The 11,645-nt window shown below is 36.9% G+C and overlaps 1 long non-coding RNA gene across 1 annotated transcript in view; it reads right to left on the bottom strand.

Moving 5' to 3' along the window:
• The window catches only part of LOC138941438 (uncharacterized), a 116,012-nt gene that overhangs the window by 73,176 nt on the left and 31,191 nt on the right, over positions 1-11,645 (bottom strand). The gene's annotated exons all lie outside the window — the stretch shown is intronic.

Below are 11,645 nucleotides of genomic sequence, written 5' to 3'. Positions count from 1 at the left end.
GAAAAAACCGCGGTGTTTCACGCGCCGCAGTCTTGAATTTACACGCGAATCATTAGGGTAGGAAAAAAAGAAGAAAAAAAGAGTATACTGCGGATATTGGATAAAGAACGAGATGATGAGTATCGCGTGAAACGATGGGCGATGCTGTGGCTAGAGAAATGTACCGACGAATTGGGCGCGTTCGTTTTTAGAGATACAGGGCTCGGAGAAAGCTCGAGAAGGGATAGAGAGAGAGAGAGAGAGAGAGAGAGAGAGAGAGAGAGAGAGAGAGGGGGGGGTGGGAGGGAGGTAGTCTCTGAGAGATACGAGGACGTTTAAACACGTATGGTGGTCGTCAAGATCAAACGAAACGCAAAGTAATAATTATTTTTAAGATACTAAGCAACTCGAGGTTCCTGTCTGCAAAAGATGCTTTTTCTAACGTAAAGTTGTAACAATGCGATTATTAATATTATATTTGAATTATTATTATTATTATATTATTATTATAGATTTACGATATTATATTTATATGTACGTGGTCATGTATTGATTATTATCTATATAAACGTTACAGCGTTGAACTAGTATACATTTACATATTCCAAGAAATACACACACGCACACACACACATACATACATACATACATACATACATACATACACACACATACTGCACACGTATACTAACAAAAACATCTAATCGAATCGTTAATATCAAAATTCTCTCTCAGCCGATCGTCTTTCCGACCGGCACGATCCACCTTTACAGGACGTACCGGGAAAATTAAGCAGTGGTATCAACGCAGAGTACTAAACCGATACCTCGCAAAATAAGACAATTAATAATTACGGGCGCGATCGAATCCCGTAGAATATTAATTAAGGCGATCGTCGCGCGAGTTTAGCGACCGCAAATTCGTACCGTCTCTTCAGAATTATTGCAAAAGGATAACTCTGTTCACTTTCATTAGCACGAGGCAAGATGTTCCAAAAAGCGTCGCTTAAAAAAGCCGAGACGCTTAGACTGCGAGAGAGAGAGAGGGAGAGAGAGAGAGAGAGAGAGAGAAGCGAAATTCACATATTTCCCTTCCCCGCGTTACCTACATACGTGTTAGAATCGTAGAAGAAGAAAAAAAAAAAAAAGCGAGAATGCACTTGAACGCACAAGGAGATGCGCTCTTCGACGGTGTCCGTCGCGATCTTGGTCCTTGGAATTTGCTCGCGGAGGAAGTAGAGGAGGGCGACGCGTTTTTATCGTAAGGATCGTTAATTATTCATCGACACACGAATCGAACACACATACGTACACAGATACACATATATACACGCGACACTGAAATCGAATTTAGTGTATGAACTCGGAGCTACGCGTCGCATAACGAGCGTGATTCTCAAAACGCGTACTACGTACGTGCGCGTGTACGCAAAACCGGCGCGTTTTGAGTTTCGAGTACGGGAGATTGCGTGATAGAGTAACCGAACCTCGCTAGCTGTTCCTAAAAATCAACAATGAGTGAGTGATTGAGCGTACGCGGAAATTATGTAATGGAGTGATGAACTGACGATATAAATGAGGAGAAACGAATGCTATATACATATACATATACATATATATATATATATATATATATATATATATATATATTACTGCGTTGCGAAAGAAAAATTTTAAGCGCGGTCGACGTCGCCGACGCCGTTTTTTCTTTCCCGTCGATACGAAATACCCGGACGCCTCTCCCGCGTATATAAGATACAACGATCGATACGATGACAATTCGTCCGTCTCTCTGTTCCCGCGTGCGCGACGCGGTCGACGATTGACATCGGGCAAACGCGAGGGCGAACGCATCAAGAGCGCATTTTTACAAGACAACTTTTCGCCGATGCGGAAGAGAGAAGAGATACGGTCGGAACAATTCGTGCGAGCTTGCTATATATGTACTTTATGCACACCCGATGACACTGACCATATATAAGCGTGTCGTGCTCGATCGAGCAAACGGTCGGAGTTATTGCGTCGGTAGAACCGTTCGACGACGGGAAGAGGCTACGGTGACGTCCAAGATTTTTCATTTTTGTAATCTCGTTGAGTTTTTCTACTAAAATGCGTTGAACGTGTCTATTTATTATTAACTTTATCGATTGCCTATATTGCTATTGTGACTATTATTGCAATTATTGCCATTATTACGATTATTATTATCATTATAATTGTAATAATAATAATTATTATTACTATTACCATCCCATTATTATTATTACGTTATTACACTATTGTCATTATTATTACAATTATTATTGCATCATTATTGCCGATTGACCTGCGAATTTGTTCGAGCGGTACTTGATTGACTATTAATTAATAATGGATACTAATTGATAACGATAGCGACTAATTCTTGTGAGAGATTGCCATGTGTATATCTATATGTACTCACTATAGGGCACACCGTGAGCCACTGGTGGGTCCGCATACCCACCGACGGCGCAAGGGCACCCGAAACGCCGTCCCGGGCAACCCCGATGATGTTGGCGCCACGCGTATCGCGGCTCGGCATGCGATTCGGCCAAATCGAACGTAAGATCGATCGAGTGAAATCTCATCGCTTGGAAAGACTTTCTTTTCAATGGACAACGACGCCTATAAAAAAGACGCCTCTTTTCGCGCCTCTCGCTGCTGTGGGCCCTTTTTTTGTAAAACGCGGAGGCGCAAAGAGAGATCGGCGACACCGAGACAGCGAGACAAATGCGTTATCGACAGCTTGCAAAACAACACGTTGACAACAGCAACGATGACGGCGCATAGCGTATCGAATATGACTGACGAATGTTTCGCGCTTTGAAGAAAGGGGGGGGGGGAGATACATCTCGTGCATGTTTCTCGATGAGAAAAAATAGACTATGAATTTTCCCGCGATGCATAGCTTTTTTTTTTTTTTTTTTTTTTTTTTTTTTTTTTTTTTTTTTCCGCGAACACAAATACGTTTCGTAGTGTTTCACCGTATCTTCGATGTTAAGTATATAAGTCTCGCACCTTCGGTTCTAGTCAGCCTCGCGGACTCGTTTCACTGAACCCTTTCCCCCTCCACCCCCCCACCCCTCCCCTCCCCCACCACCCCACCCCCGTTTAACCTCCTGGCTCGTCGCGTCGCGCAGAGGGTAATGATTTTACGCGATCAATAATTGTACGGGGGAGACAAAAGACACAAAGCTAGTCCGTTCGGTCACATGGCTCTAAGATCTATGCGTCTTTTGCGTTAAGCGTACAGACTTATTATTATCCATTCACAGTGCCACACACATATATATATATATGCATAAAATCGCGCACGCGCTTTTCGATTCTGTAACGATGGCAAAGGGAGAACGTGTCACGCTTAAATGTATCGTGACGATGATAATGACAATGACGATGACGACGACAATTATGACACCAAATACGGTTGTACCTGTATAGGCACGAAGCGAGAGATACGCACGAGACACGCGCATTGATGTGCGAGCCCCGAGAACGGAAGGGGAAAAGAATGGAAAGAACGAGAAGAGGAAAGAGGCGGCGGAGCCGCAATCGGAGACGCCAACATTGTGCGGAAAAAACGGGCACGGTGCAATCATGTTCCTATTAGGTTTCATATCTAAGCGAGTAATTAATTATACCAGTAAATATAATGATGATGATGAAGGATATGATGATATTACATATTATTGGATATATATATATATATATATATATATATATATGATACACCGAAACTATATATAATCTGCAACATTGCAGAATTACCCGAACCTCTCCCTCATCTTTCCCTCTAAAACGAGAGATAGAGAGTGCGTGTAATATTTATCGCGCATATTATTATTTTCATTCATGAGTACGTGCAATTATGCCAACGCAATTAATTGCGTACAGTCTTGCAGCGAGCGAGCCGAAACTCTCCCTCTCTTTCCTGTTTCCATCTTCCTTTTCCCTCTAGCTTTGACATTAATTAGCGCACAATGCATGCGAACACAGAAATCATTTCAGATTTGAAAATCTTCAGCTTCCGGCTTCAACCAGTCTGATCGATATGCGAGCGATAGCGCGTCGTCTCGAAAACGTTATCTTCGTGTCAAGGAAAGTGTCATTTAAAGAACGAGGACGGCATGATGGGTGATGAGAGGAGCGAAGAAGAAGAAGACTATTACGATGTAAAATAATGCCTCGTTCCTAATCCGTCATTCAAAGCCAACAAATGCCTTCTGGGTTAACTTCGCGTTCGCTCTATGAAATTTTATTTTAAAGAAATCTCCTTTGCGAGATATTCAATGATTTTATTACGTATTCGTTTGCTATAGCATTCGCTTTCCTTTTCTTTTTTTTGTTTTTTGTTTTTTTGCGAAGTTTGGATCAACCTCGAGAGAAAGTGGCAACTGAAATATACTTCTTCACGCGTTAATTTATAATGAATTCTTTGATAAAAGGATAGGATTTTTTTTTAAGTTTCAAAAACGCCACTGAAGCATAACGTAAATGACCAATATCTGATATATACATATATATTATATAATACAAAGAGAATTTTCTTTTCTATCATTATTAATATCTAAATAATACTGCCCATGCAGTTAGGTGTATTAAATTTGAATGGATTAACTAAAAGAAATACAATTAACTAGAATAAATACCACATTTTTAATTATTAATATTAAATTATACATGTTATCACACACACACACACACACACACATACACACACACACACACACACCATACATACGTTATATACATTATATTATTAATTAAATATATTTGTTAAATAATATTTCCATTACAAACTTTTAAGTTATAAATAATATAAGTCAAGTTTGCACGAAAATAACTTACGGGTTCGACTATGAAAAAAAATATATATATATATTGTAAAAGTATCGGAATATAAAAATAAAAAAAGTAAAACAAATTGTGAATACATTTGAGCTAATACATAAGCTGTCGAATTATGTCTAAAAAAAAAGAATCACAGAATTACATGACAATATCGTCGAAAATTTGATCAGCGCTCGATCGCGAACGCTGTCGCGGACGCGCGAGCTGTTAACCGGCACTGCCATTCTATTACGCTGGATTTCATTTTATTTCCGGTTTGCCAGGCACCCTATTTCCGACTGGCGAGATATTAGTTCACCCGCAATTTACATAGAGACGCGAAACACGCTCGCTTGAAGAACCAATGTCGCGTGATAAATTCGCTTATCGGCAGCAACGACGACGACTTGACTGCCATATTTTCAATCACGACTCGTGCTCGCCTTTCTCGGCACGATCGGTGTTCACGTGGTAAAATATGTTGCTGATTATATATCCCCTACGTTCCACATTGCGCAAAAATAACGTTTTACGAAATAATATTATATATCAATCAGCTATATATAAATTACTTGTGCTTATTAAATTGTGCGAAACTCTCGTCTTAATTATTGCGATTGAACGACTGCACTATTATAATTGCATTCGGCATATAATCATCGTTGTTATCGAGTTGCCATAATTTAAAATACATCTCCTATTATCTGTTCCATCCCTCTTGTCTTTCGATCCCTGCACGCTAAATTACAAGCTCGTTTGGGCTTTCGAAAACCCAACTATTAAAATCAGACTGTACCAAAAGAATCTCGACGTATTCTATTAAACGCTAGTTTATCAGAAAATCGATATTCCTGCGTATTTATTGCTTTCCTTGAGCTCTATCAGGATGACAGCGCTGGTTTTGACGTACTGCTTAGCTATTTTCACATAGAAATTAAATTGAGTTTCTTCCGCTTTCGTCATTTCTGGCAAGATGGAAAGATTTATTTCAACGAAAGCTATTATACAGTAAGTATGTGGATTTTAATTATTTTAATAAGCTATACTTTTTTTTTCTAGTGTCAGTAAGACCTCATATAGTTACGACATTTATACAGAAACAAAACAAATTTTTTTAAACAACTATTTCTGATTTCAAAATTAGAATAATGAAAAAAACTTCGTTGGAATTCGCAAGATGTAGCATTAAACTTTTATATCGCAATAAATATATACGTTAAATTAAATAAGTTTGACTAACAAAAAAAGAAATTTTTTTTTTTTTTTTAAATAAAAATTAGTTCTATTCGTATTATATACAACAATATAATACAATATTTTTGTATATCTTCTTATATAATATATTGAATCTCTTTCTCTTATATTTGAAATATTGTTTAAAAAAATGATTAATTTAGTACATTAATTTATGATCTTTTATATATTTATATCACGGAGATACTAAACACAGAATTCTTTTTGTATAAAATCCAAATCGTCTATCAAGCGCAAATAGATAAATATATCAGATTGGTCACTTCTTTGAAAATAGAAGTGATGCATTTTCGTATCGGCCAGATCACGCCCTGCGGGAAATTCGAGCTAGTTCAAAGAGCACGCCCAACGCTCGCGGTACACCTTTCTTGTGTGCTTATGGCGTATAACAGTGTCGCTGGTAGCTCGTGTCAGAGAAGGATTACGACGGAAGTAAGAAGAAGGGAGGGAAATGGGGAAGAGACGCGCTCGCGGGCTATCCGGCCGTCTCGTTCTCGAAGAGTGTTTGCTCGCGAGATGGAACGCAAATTAGGTTTGGACGGGGATCGAAACCCCATCGTATCGAAATAAAAGCGGCACGTAAAATATACGCCATCCAGCCACCCGTAACTTTTCGGAGAGAAAAGGAATGAGGAGACTATACCCCTATACTAAAGCTCGTAGACGCTGTCAAGTCCCCCTGCACCACGGAGCAACGAAACGCTTTCCTTCGCAATATCGTTTCGTATGCTAACTCTGATCTAGTGTGTATCTATCTTTCTTCAAAATTGAAGAACACCATCGATCTGTCGCATAATGGATCGATATCTGGATGCAAAAGAAAAGGATATCTGTAACAGCTCGCTAATTAGGGAAAGTAACACATCTATTTTTCTTCAATCGCTTCTCAGGCAAAAAAAAAGATGGTCTTCTTACACATATAAGTGTACTTTCCCTAATAAAAAAGATCTCTAATGTGTCACAGTAATAGTTTTATTCAAGTAAGATAATAATTATATGTAGTAATCGGATCAAAATACAAACGTCAACTATAAAGCCATTTAAGCATAAAAGTGAACTTATATAAGATTATATATATTTTACTTACGTCCACTTTTTCTCGGGCATTTATAATAAAAAATAATACCTATAATATCCAATCCATTCTCAATATGATTTATAAAAAAATTTTGTGGAAAATGCATATATATAATAATAAATAAATAAGATACATAAATACTACATTTATATCTTAAGGGAGAGAAAGAAAGAGCGTATAGTTAGTAATAATATATATTCATGAAAAACGGGGAGCGTATAATCAGCCGAAACGACTCGGAACGAGCATTATGTTAATTTCGAAACCTCAAAATATTAATGTCGTTTTGAGGCAGTGCTCTTTTCCATTTCGTCAAACCTCGTTGCAGGTTTCTGCATCGCGCTTAACTCAACCTATCCGCGTTGTAATGGCGGCACGCCGGGAGAGTGACGAGTGTCTCTATATAAATTTAACGACACGCCGTGCATAAAAACATTTCTCCATTATACGGGATACGCTCTACGAGGTAGCAGGTGTTAACGTTATTGCCCATTACAAAGTGCTCCTTTCGAAAAGATTTGCATAAGACGCTAGACGACTCATTTCGCGCGCGCGTTATCGCGCCATTGTCGCATTATGCATTCTGAAAGATACAGCCCGCGGTACCTTGCATAATTTGCCAGTGTAAAAAGACATCCTCCGCGATATCTCATTTAAAGGCGCACCTGGTTGAGAAAACGGGGGAATCTGGCGAACAGCGAGAATCTATCCCTTAATAATTCAATCATTGAACCATATGAAATACTATTGTGTATTCTTTCTCTTTCAGAGAGAGAGAGAGAGAGAGAGAGAGAGAGAGAGAGAGAGAGAGTTTTGAAAAGAAACAGTTTAGAAAAAAGATACAAAATCTATAATCACTTTACAGATGAAAGATTTTTATAAAAGATTATTTTGAAACAATTGTATCCGATAAATCTTCAAAATTCTTGAAAAATAAAATTATTATTCTTAACGATTGTGTTGTGCAAATTATGTAGATGACCTCAATGAATCAAATGGAAAAAAAAAAAAATGATTTGATAATGACGCGCGTACATTTCAACTGTATTATGCTCGAAATTCCAGAATTACAAAGAATCTATAGAGAAAAGTCTCCACGATACAAGGAAATGCAGAAATAAATTCACCTATATACAGTTTCCGTCTATCCTAACCATTTCCACTCATTCGTATCGAGTATATATCCACGCCATTACGTATCAAAATATCTAATATTACTTGTGTGCCAGTAGTACGTATCTACAAAACAATTTGTATCGAACCCGATGCATAGTTTCTATATGTATATATTATTTTTCTCCCAAGTCACCGAAACACACAAAACAATTTTCTTCGTAAAAAATAATATTAAACTAAAGCAATTAAAGAGAATAATATAAAATATGTCAATATGTAAATTTAATAGAAAAATTTATATATATTTTTTCTATTTATCCATACAAAAATTTAAATGTCCATTATAAACAGTAATTATTTCGTTTTTGTTTTCATATCCGCGAAATATTCGTTGCTTTATTAACATTTTATCCTGATATCACATTTTATCGCATTTGCTATATTACATTGGTATTGTCATAAATCAATAGATAGCTGTAAGCTTGTTAACGCTGTTGGTTCGGATAAAGCATGTCACGTATCTAAAGCTTACGTCACAGGACGATATTAAGACGATTACATACGATACAACTTTATTCAACTTATCTTTTTCATATTGTGAACTTTTCTTTAATTCTTTATGATCACACTGCAATAATATCCGCCAAATTACGAGAAACTATCTATTCGCCTTGAATTCATTTTCCATGAATTGCAAACATTAGAACAAATTAGTGACCTAATTAAAATCATGATGCAATCAACGTAAATATATGTAAATCCATTAATGTAAATTAAAATTACCTTGCACAAAATATACTTTTCGTATCTTCAGTTTTTATCAGCTTATATACACACCAATATAGATATCTTTGCTTTTACTTTGTAAAACGATATATAAAGTCAAAGCGGATTCGTCGAAAATTTATTGTTGCACATTAAATTCCGGATATCGGTAGCGCAAAACTATTTAGAAAATAGATAAAATGTATATGTTTAAGAAGACAAATGGATATAATAAAATAGCTTATATGTGGAGTAATACAAAATTCAATTTCGATATAACACAATCGATATATTAGATGTTTAACGTTGCACTTCAGCTATCTCATTGCTGCTCAGTTATTTCACGGACGTATGTATCGTCGATTTAGAATCGTGCCACCCGGTACGTAAGAAACGTACATCTTCACGCGCTTTAACACATGAGATGACCATACCTATATACGCGCTTGCCAGGAGGTCGTATCTTCTCGTTAGCCGCACGATGAAGCTACCCGCGCGCTCGGTGGAGTCACGTTTTTAATTTCTACCGGGCCGACCTCAGTTCATTTTCACACCCCCACGGAGAGCGAGAGAAGCCGCGCAAAGCGAAAGAAGAGAGAGAAGGAGCCGAGCGTCTAATAAGTAAATAATAACTCGTTCCGCGCCACATAATTCCTGTTACACGGTTGAATTGTTGAGAATTTTCTCTTTCGTGTCCGAGCGCGTTATTCGTTTCATATATAATTAATATGGACGATATCCCCCGCTCCCCCCCCCTCCCCATCCCCCGGGCGACATCTCGCAGCAATCGTAGATCTGATTTGCGATAAATGTGAATCTGAACAGGATGGTACATTCATCTCAAAATTTGAAAGAATATAACTTATATTTCTGGCTAAAATTGTGCAAAATGCAAAAGTGTACTTAAACATTCGAGTAAAACATTTGTGTTACAAAATTGTAACACATTCTCAAGGATTTATTATTACATTGTTCCAGGATTAATATTCAATAATCATTTTCTTTAAATATACTTAAAATATTTTATTAATAAAAACATGTTAAAAATAAAAAAGATACTCTATCATCTATTAATCGAGAGAAAAAAAATTTGTTAAAAAAAAAGATCTCACTATGTATGCGTGTATATTGCATATTTTCTTAAGTAATAGTATTGATATATTGACAAAGAATAACTATATAAATCACAATCTTGTAATTTCTGTATACATCTTTTGCTTTTATATAATAAATAACACATTATGTAATAAAAAAAGTTAAATAAAAAATAGCGGTTATATACGATGCAGTTTATTAAAAAGCATTTTATATATGACGATACAAAAACGGTATTTCCTCCCCCCCCTCCCAAAAAAAAAATGCGTTATTTATCTAATTCTACGCTTTTCTTTTTCGTAATTATTTTGCACATGTAACATTTCCTCATATATTTATTTAAAGCGCGTCTTTGAAAATTTTGTTTGCAGAAAATATCCAATCTAATCTTCAAAATATTATACCGGGGGTGTGTATCCAGATTATAAAATACTTATAAATATAAATATTCAATTATATTATGAAACATAAGCAAAATTATTTTAGAGTTAAGTGTATATTTAATTATTCAGGATATACGTGCGTCTAATCATATACATTATCATTATTACGTACAACAGTTTCCATGAAAAAATTCTAAGAGAAACACGTTGATATATATTACATTCTCCTAACCGTTTCCCATTTTCGCCTCACAATTTACTGTTATAACATTTTAAGTATATTAATATCATCGCCAGTAATTTGAAAATAGACTCTCATCGCAAACGCGAGCGCAGCGATCGAACATACACACGTGTGTGCACCTGAGATAATTGGCGGATGTATCTAAAGGAGGAAATAAAACATAGAGGCTTGGCACAAGTATCTTCTGCCCGAATACGTAGACACGTATGCCGCGGGATGGAAAGAGAAGGGCGAAGGGGGGAGGGGGAGGGGGAGGGGGGGGATCCAAGAGGGAGGTGGATAGCCCAACCTCTTTAGGATGCATGTGTTTGCCTTTAATACATTTTTCGACGATGTTGACCGAGGCGTATCTCCAACCGAGTTTCACGTGTGCGCGCATATGTATGTGAAGCCAAACAATCTACAGGGTGCCACTAAAATATTCACCTTGTCAGAGCTAGCCCGCAAAATGTGGCTGGCAATTTTCGCGGTGCCAAATTCAAAGTGCTGGGGAATGAGAATGAGGAAGAGGGACGAAGTCCCCGGAGAAGCGCGCGCTTCGCCTGACTCCGTAAAAAAAAAAAAAAAAAAAAAAGTATCTTCGCTTTAATATGCATTGCGACTAACAATTTAAGGCGGGAAAGCATTTCCTTGCTCTTGAGCTGTTTATCCTGTGCTTAAGGAATTAAACTTGAACATAACATATGCATTCCTATCTGCTATTAATAAATATAAAATAATATATATAAATATAATAAAAAATATGTATGTATAATATACACATATATATGCGTAACTAAATAGATTAATGTATGCGCAATATTTCGAATCTATTATTAATATGCACGACACATGATATACCTTCTTTACTCGCCTTTATTTGTCTACTCATGTGAGACAAA

This window comes from Polyergus mexicanus, unplaced genomic scaffold, assembly GCF_030449975.1.
Source record: "Polyergus mexicanus isolate NDT 795.1 unplaced genomic scaffold, iyPolMexi1.0 SCAF_19, whole genome shotgun sequence".
Classification (NCBI taxonomy): domain Eukaryota; kingdom Metazoa; phylum Arthropoda; class Insecta; order Hymenoptera; family Formicidae; genus Polyergus; species Polyergus mexicanus.
This window is presented reverse-complemented; position numbering and strand designations above follow the sequence as displayed.